This window comes from Tachyglossus aculeatus, chromosome 14 (genome assembly GCF_015852505.1).
Source record: "Tachyglossus aculeatus isolate mTacAcu1 chromosome 14, mTacAcu1.pri, whole genome shotgun sequence".
NCBI lineage: Eukaryota > Metazoa > Chordata > Mammalia > Monotremata > Tachyglossidae > Tachyglossus > Tachyglossus aculeatus.
Window position 1 is genome coordinate 41,387,749 of NC_052079.1, and position 9,129 is coordinate 41,396,877.

Genomic DNA, 9,129 nt, shown 5'->3' on the forward strand with positions numbered 1-9,129 from the left:
GAATGTTTTGGAGTAAGAATAGGCAGGACTTGAAGGGGGAACTGCTGGGTAGGGACCGTCTCTATATGTTGCCAAGTTGTACTTCCCAAGTGCTTAGTACAGTGTTCTGCAAACAGTAAGCGCTCAATAAATACGACTGAATGATACCAACGTCGTAGGCTTCCGAGACAGGGAGAATGGTGATGTCACAGACGGAGATGAAAGCTGGGAGGAACAGAGGGTAGATGAGAAGTAGAAATGGAGGGTAGATGAGAAGTTCACTTTGGTAACAATCCAAAGGAAGAAGAGCCAAGGTTGCATTACAATTGTGAAACAGAGGTGTGCCAACCACAGTTTAACAGTAGCTATTAAGAAAGTAGGAAATTGCCCTAATTGCATGCGATATCAAACCAAGCTTCCCAGGAGGAAATCAGAAGTAGCTAAGAAGCTGAAGACTGGAAAGGCTGCACTGGAGATAACATAACAGTTATCTGGGGGCAATATTCCATACTGATTCATTTCGGTGAATATTAATTAGTCAAAATTTCTGACTAGTACAGTGTCTGGCACATAGTATGTACTTGACAAATAACAATAAATTATTAAATTATTTAAATTAAATTAAATGCCCCCCAAGTTATTTGGGGGGCAATATTCCATATTGCTTCATTTTGGTGAATATTAATTGGTCAAAATTTCTGAAGGTTTACTATATTGTAAACTTTGGAAGTCTGAGCACTTGTATATAAAGTCTTTGTAATCCAGTTACTCAGTGAAACTTTTATCATTTTTTTTTCCATTTTTCCTGTTCCAAAGGGAACTAAAACCGTAAGTCTTCTAAATGCAAATTCAGCCGACAAGTACTATATGGGCTGTCAACGAACGAGTTTTTTTAGTGTTTTTCTGCTGAACAAAAACTTCGAGTCCATGTCTCCCCACTTCTCAAGAGCCTCCATCATCATCATCATCAATCGTATTTATTGAGCGCTTACTATGTGCACAGCACTGTACTAAGCGCCTGGGAAGTACAAATTGGCAACATATAGAGACAGTCCCTACCCAACAGTGGGCTCACAGTCTAAAAGGGGGAGGCAGAGAACAAAACCAAACATACTAACAAAATAAAATAAATAGAATAGATATGTACAAATAACATAAATAAATAAATAAATAGAGTTAAAAATATGTACCAACATATATACATATATACAGGTGCTGTGGGGAAGGGAAGGAGGTAAGATGGGGGGATGGAGAGGGGGACGAGGGGGAGAGGAAGGAAGGGGCTCAGTCTGGGAAGGCCTCCTGGAGGAGGTGAGCTCTCAGCAGGGCCCAATGGCTGCTGAGAGCTCAATGGCTCCAATGGCTGCCCACCCACCTCCGCATCAAACAAAAACTCCATACCGTTGGCTTTAAAGCAGTCTATCAGCTTGCCCCATCCTACCTCACCTCACTGATTTCCTACTAAAGCCCAGCCTGCACACTCCGCTCCTCTAGCTCCAGCTTACTCATTGTGCCCCAGTCTCATCTAATGGGTAGGGACCGTCTCTATATGTTGCCAACGTGTACTTCCCAAGCGCTTAGTCCAGTGCTCTGCACACAGTAAGCGCTCAATAAATACGATTGATGGATTGATTGATTGATTGAGAACAGAGGATAAGCCTGGGGCCTGAGAATTCAGGAGCAAGAATCTGCACAAAAGAGTCAATTACAGCAACAGTCAGTTTGTACACACTATTCTGTCATCTCCGGATGCCATATTCCGGCCTGGGCATCGAAGCTGACAAGCTTGTAGATGGGCAGGGTTGCAGCACATGGCAAAGTGTTAAAAGAAGTTTATTACAGCAGAAATGATCAGTATGGTATAGTGCCGAGGCTGCATTGTATCTCCGTAACTCAGCTTCCTTCAACATCCATGTTAGCCAATTATGTTTCAAAATTCCTGTTGGATCTTCAGTCTCACAGAAGTCCGTAGGTAGCTCTTTGATCTGAAACCTTCATAATAATAATAATAATGATGATGATGGCATTTATTACCTTCATAATAATAATAATGATGATGGCATTTATTAAGCACTTACTATGTGCAAAGCACTGTTCTAAGCACTGGGGAGATTACAAGGTGATCAGGCTGTCCCACGGGGGGCTCACGGTCTTAATCCCCATTTTACAGATGGGGTAACAGAGGCACAGAGAAGTGAAGTGACTTGCCCAAAGTCACACAGCTGACAATTGGCAGAGCTGGGATTTCAACCCACGACCTCTGACTCCAAAGCCCGGGCTCTTTCCACTGAGCCACGCTGCTTCTCCTAATTAATGACATTCATTCATTCATTCAATTGTATTTATTGAGCGCTTACTGTGTGCAGAGCACTGTACTAAGCGCTTGGGAAGTACAAGTTGGCAACAGCCATTAATGACATGACACCGACAAGAATTCTCTTACTTCCAGAACTGGGTCTAGAATAGCCAGAACCATTCTCTTTTCACTGGACCAGCTGCAGGGCTAGGAGAGGATTTAGGAGGGAAGATGAGTTCAGTGTTGATAATCATCATCATCATCAATCGTATTTATTGAGCGCTTACTGTGTGCAGAGCACAGTACTAAGCGCTTGGGAAGTACAAATTGGCAACATATAGAGACAGTCCCTACCCAACAGTGGGCTCACAGTCTAAAAGGGGGAGACAGAGAACAAAAGCAAACATACTAACAAAATAAAATAAAATAGCACCACATTTGAATCAGTCATGTCAAGTCTATGATGTCAGGTTGAGCATGATCTACTGGAATAGTCTGGGAAACAGAGAACATGGGTTCTAATCCCACTTAATTAACAGAGAACATGGTTCTAATCCTCAGCCACTTGCCCGCTGCGTGATCTTGGGCAAGTCATTTAACTTCTCTCTCCCTTGGTTTCCTCATCTGTAAAATGGGAGTTAAACACCTGTTCTCCCCACAACTTAGACTGTGAACCCCCAAGTGGGTCAGGGACTATGTCAATCAATCAAATAGCATTTGTTGAACACTTACTGTGTACAGAGCACGGAACTAAGTACTTGTCCAATCTGATAATCTTGTAACTAACCCCCCCACTCCACCCCCACCAGTACTAATTACAGTGTTCGGACTATAGTAAGTGCTTAATAAATACCACGATTACTATTATTATTACAGGGACATCTGTAATGCTCTGAAGGAAAGGAAACGTGAAAACGTGTATTGTAGCGAAAGTGTAATTCCAACCACTTAGCAGTCTGTCAAACACATTGGGGTAAAAATGAATGGAACTGGATAATTTGATAATATGGATGGAAGAAGTCAATGTGTTACTATTCATTTAAAATGAAAGGAGAATGTCACTATGGTGATGCAAATTCAATTTGCAATTTAAGATGAACAGAATCTTATATTTGTGACTTCAATTCTCTATAGAAGTTATTGCAGCTCAGGTTACATAAATCAGGATTTTATCAGGATCCTAAATTTCATCACGCTGGACCATAAGATTGATATCACGTTTGTGGAATTAACAGATTCAGGTAAACAATGATCTCAACATTTAGCCATCCCAAATATAGTGCAATGCATACTTGTAGTTATGAAAACGCTGCCCATATTTACCGGATTTGTCTGAAGGGGCAAGAGGCAGCCCACTGCAATGCCACACATGTTTCTCTCTTCTCTCTGCAACCTTCCCATTATCCCATTTACCTGTGCTATGGCATGCAGCTAGAAGGGTGGCCTAAGGGGGGAAGGTGAAATACATTAATGAGAGATTATCATCAACCCCAAACTGTTGTTGATGGCCCACAATAAACACAAAGGACAATGAGTGGTGGGTGGAAGGAGACTGAGATGCGAGGAGATTTGGGTCACTGGCACATTTGGTTATGTGTTGTTCAACTAATAACGTCTTACAGTACCCCCATTTATCAAGACGCTATTGTATTAGTGTCTTGTATTAGTATTGTATTCCCTTCCCTTCCCCACAGCACCTGTATATATGTATATATGTTCGTACATATTTGTTACTCTATTTATTTATTTATTTATTTTACTTGTACGTATCTATTCTATTTATTTTATTTTGTTAGTATGTTTGGTTTTGTTCTCTGTCTCCCCCTTTTAGACTGTGAGCCCACTGTTGGGTAGGGACTGTCCATGTTGCTGACTTGGACTTCCCAAGCGCTCAGTACAGTGCTCCGCACACAGTAAGCGCTCAATAAATACGATTGATGATGATGATTAGTGGGGTCTAAAGAGAGCCCAAGGTCTACCCTAAAGGTCTTTTTTCACGGGAAGCATTGAAGAAAATTATTTTACAGTCTTTTGATAGATCAGTGGAGGATGGTGACCACTTATCTGAAGAGGCTTCATTTGGATGCGACCGATATTTAGGGGCTCCATTTAATGCGCCAGAGTGTAAAAATGCAAGAATGCTGATATAAACTGAAGTATTTGAGGTTGCAGTTCAGAATGTAAACTTGTCCTCTACATTGTAAACTCCATGATGGCAGGGATTGTGTCTACTACCTCTATAATACTGTATTTTACTACACACTCAGTACAGTGTGGTACGCACAGTACGCACTCCATTAAAAACCACTGATTGATAGACTACACCAGGGGTTTCCTACAGAAAGTTATAGTTCCCAGTACAGTTATCATCATCAATCGTATTTATTGAGCGCTTACTATGTGCAGAGCACTGTACTAAGCGCTTGGGAAGTACAAATTGGCAACATATAGAGACAGTCCCTACCCAACAGTGGGCTCACAGTCTAAAAGATTACTGTTATAATAGTTATAAACATACTTGTATTTCTGCCCAGTTACAGAAATGTTTTAAGGATGTATTTTCAAACCATGAACATTTTTCTGGTAGCTGAAAGAGTAGATTTGTTTTAAAAAGGATTTGAGTTCTAATCCCGGCTTTTGTCTTTCGTCTGCTCTGTGATGTTGGACGAGTCACTCAACTTCTCTGTGCTTCAGTACCTCATCTGTACAATGGGGATTAAGACTGTGATCCCCATTTGGGACATGGACCATGTCCAACCTGATTAGCTTGCATAACAATAACAATAGCAATAATAATAACAATGATAATAATGATAATGGTATTCCCCCCCAGCACCTAGGACAGGGCCTGGCACAAAGTAAGCACTTAAACTAATATCATAAAAAAACTACTTCCTTAACTCTAGCTACTTCAGCGCTTTAGAGTTTGAACAGGACAAAGCAGCACTTCATTTAACCTAAAAGCACAACAGAGGTTCAAAAATAGCACGGAAACGAGTGGCTTCCTTTTTGCGGCCCCCCATTACACAACACAATGATCTGAACAGTTTTTTCTTTCAATCGTATTTATTGAGCGCTTACTGTGTGCAGAGCACTGTACTAAGCACTTGGAAAGTACAAGTCGGCAACATATAGAGACGGTCCCTACCCAACAGCGGGCTCACAATCTAGAAGGGGGAGACAGACAACAAAACAAATCAACAAAATAAAATAAATAGAATAAATATGCACATCAGCATCATCATCATCATCATCATCAATTGTATTTATTGAGCGCTTACTATGTGCAGAGCACTGTACTAAGCGCTTGGGAAGTACAAATTGGCAACATATAGAGGAAGTCCCTACCCAACAGTGGGCTCACAGTCTAAAAGGGGGAGACAGACAACAAATCAACAAAATAAAATAAATAGAATAAATATGTATAAGTAAAATAAATAGAGTAATAAATATTTACAAATATTTACATATATACAGGTGCTGTGGGGAGGGGAAGGAGGTAAGATGGGGGATTCATTCATTCATTCATTCAATCATATTTATTGAGTGCTTACCGTGTGCAGAGCACTGTACTAAGCGCTTGGAAAGTACAAGTCGGCAACATATAGAGATGGTATCTACCCAACAGTGGGCTCACAGTCTAGAAGGGGGAGACAGACAACAAAACAAATCAACAAAATAAAATAAATAGAATAAATCTGTCCAAGTAAAATAAATAGAGTAATAAATATTTACAAACACATATATACAGGTGCTGTGGGGAGGGGAAGGAGGTAAGATGCGGGGATTCATTCATTCATTCATTCATTCATTCAATCGTATTTATTGAGTGCTTATGCTTTGCACATAGTAAGCGCTTAATAAATGCTATCATTGTTATTATCATTGTTACTGTGTGCAGAGCACTGTACTAAGCGCTTGGAAAGTACAAGTCGGCAACATATAGGGACGGTCCCTACCCAACAGCAGGCTCACAATCTAGAAGGGGGAGACAGACAACAAAACAAATCAACAAAATAAAATAAATAGAATAAATATGTACAAGCCAAATAAATAACTAAATAGAGTAATAAATACGTACAAGCATATATACATATATACAGGCGCTGTGGGGAGGGGAAGGAGGCAAGCAGAAAAGCTTAGGACAACCTGAATCATTAACGCAAAACTTGAAAAATTTTCAGAAAAAAAAAAAGCCAGACTTAAAAGGGAGACACTGGAGACTTGTACTTCCCAAGCGCTTAGTCCAGTGCTCTGCACACAGTAAGCGCTCAATAAATACGATTGATGATGATGATGATTACAAGCCAGTTGAAGTCAGAAAAGGAAAGAACATGGAAAGCAGTATAGCTAGTGGAAAGAGCACCAGCCTGGGATTCAGGGGACCTCGGTTTTTATACTTTCTCTGCCGATTGCTTGCTATGTGATCTTGGGCAAGTCATTTTACTTTTGGAGTCAGAGGTCATGGGGTCGAGTCCCGGCTCCGCCACATGTCTGCTGTGTGACCTTGGGCAAGTCACTTCACTTCTCTGAGCCTCAGTTACCTCATCTGGAAAATGGGGATTAAGACTGTGAACCCCACGTGGGACAACCTGATCACTTTGTATCCCCCCCAGCGCTTAGAACAGTGCTTTGCACATAGTAAGCGCTTAACAAATGCCAACATTATTATTATTATTATTATTATTATTATTACTTCTCTGTGCCTCCGCTCTCCCTCCTATTTAGACCGTGAGCCCCCTTCTTTCAATCGTATTTATTGAGCGCTGTGTGCAAGGCACTGTACTAAGTGCTTGGGAAAGGACAGTATAACAACAGACACATTCCCTGCCCACAACAAGCTTACAGTTTGGGGGAGACAGACATTAATATTAATAAATATTAATTTATTTATTAATACAATAAATATAAATCAATATCAATAAATATATTAAATTTAGTATAAATTTAAATTAATAATATTTAATATTATTAAATATTAATAAATACATTACGGATATATACATATGTGCTTTGGGGATGGGAGGGAGGATGAATGAAAGGGCAAGGAAGAGGGGCGCAGAAGGGAGTGGGAGAAGAGGAGAGGAGGGGTTAGTCAGGGAAGGCTTCCTGGAGGAGCTGGCCCTTCAATGTGCCCCACGTGGGACAGGGACTGTGTCCAACCTAAATAATTTATATGATGATAATGACGATGATGATGGTATTTGTTAAGCGCTTACTATGTGCCAAGCACTGTTCTAAGCGCTGGGATAGACACAAGGTAATCAGGTTGTCCCACGGGGGGCTCGCAGTCATTAATTCCCATTTTCCAGATGAGGGAACTGAGGCCCAGAGAAGTGAAGTGACTTGCCCAAAGTCACACAGCTGACAAGCAATGTGGCTTAGTGGCAAGAATAATAATAACAATATTTGCTAAGCACTTTCTCCTCCAGGTGGCCTTCCTCCTCCAGGAGGCCTTCCCAGACTGAGTCCCCTCCTTCCTCTCCCCCTCCTCCCCCTCCCCATCCCCCTGCCTTACCTCCTTCCCCTCCCCACAGCACCTGTATATCTGTATGTATTTGTACATATTTTTATTCTATTTATTTATTTATTTATTTTACTTGTACATATCTATTCTATTTATTTTATTTTGTTAGTATGTTTGGTTTTGTTCTCCATCTCCCCCTTTTAGACTGTGAGCCCACTGTTGGGTAGGGACCGTCTCTACATGTTGCCAACTTGTACTTCCCAAGCGCTCAGTACAGTGCTCTGCACACAGTAAGTGCTCAATAAATACGATCGATTGATTGATTGTAACCTCCCCAGCGGTCAGAACAGTGCACATAGTAAGTACTGAACAAATATTATTATTATTGCCACTAAGCCACACTGCTTGTCAGCTGTGTGACTTTGGGCAAGTCCCTTCACTTCTCTGGGCCTCAGTTCCCTCATCTGTAAAGTGGGGATGAATCAATCAATCAATCGTATTTACTGAGCGCTTACTGTGTGCAGAGCACTGTACTAAGCGCTTGGGAAGTACAATCATCAATCAATCATATTTATTGAGCGCTTACTGTGTGCAGAGCACTGTACTAAGCGCTTGGGAAGTACAAGTTGACAACATCTAGAGACAGTCCCTACCCAACAGTGGGCTCACAGTCTAAAAGGGGGAGACAGAGAACGAAACCAAACATACTAACAAAATAAACAGAATAGATATGTACAAGTAAAATAAATAAATACATAAATAGAGTAATAACTATGTACAAACATATATACAGGTGCTGTGGGGAAGGGAAGGAGGTAAGGTGGGGGGATGGGGAGGGGGATGAGGGGGAGAGGAAGGAAGGGGCTCAGTCTGGGAAGGCCTCCTGGAGGAGGTGAGCTCTCAGTAGGGCCTTGAAGGGAGTTGGCAACATATAGAGACAGTCCCTACCCAACAGTGGGCTCACAGTCTAAAAAGGGGGAGACAGAGAACAAAACCAAAACATACTAGCAAAATAAAATAAATAGAATAGATATGTCCAAGTAAAATAATGTGAGCCCCCCCCCCCCCCCCCCCCCCGGTGGGACAACCTGATTACCTTGTATCTACTCCAGCGCTTAGAACAGTGCTTGGCACATAGTAAGCGCTTAATAAAGGCCGTCATTATTATTACTACAAGTCGGCAACATAATAATTATACATACATACATATACAACATATACATACATACATACAAACATAATACATAACAGAGACGGAGGTCATCTTTTAGACTATGAGCCCACTGTTGGGTAGGGACTGTCTCTCTATGTTGCCAACTTGTACTTGCTAAGCGCTTAGTACAGTGCTCTGCACACAGTAAGCGCTCAATAAATACGATTGATTGAT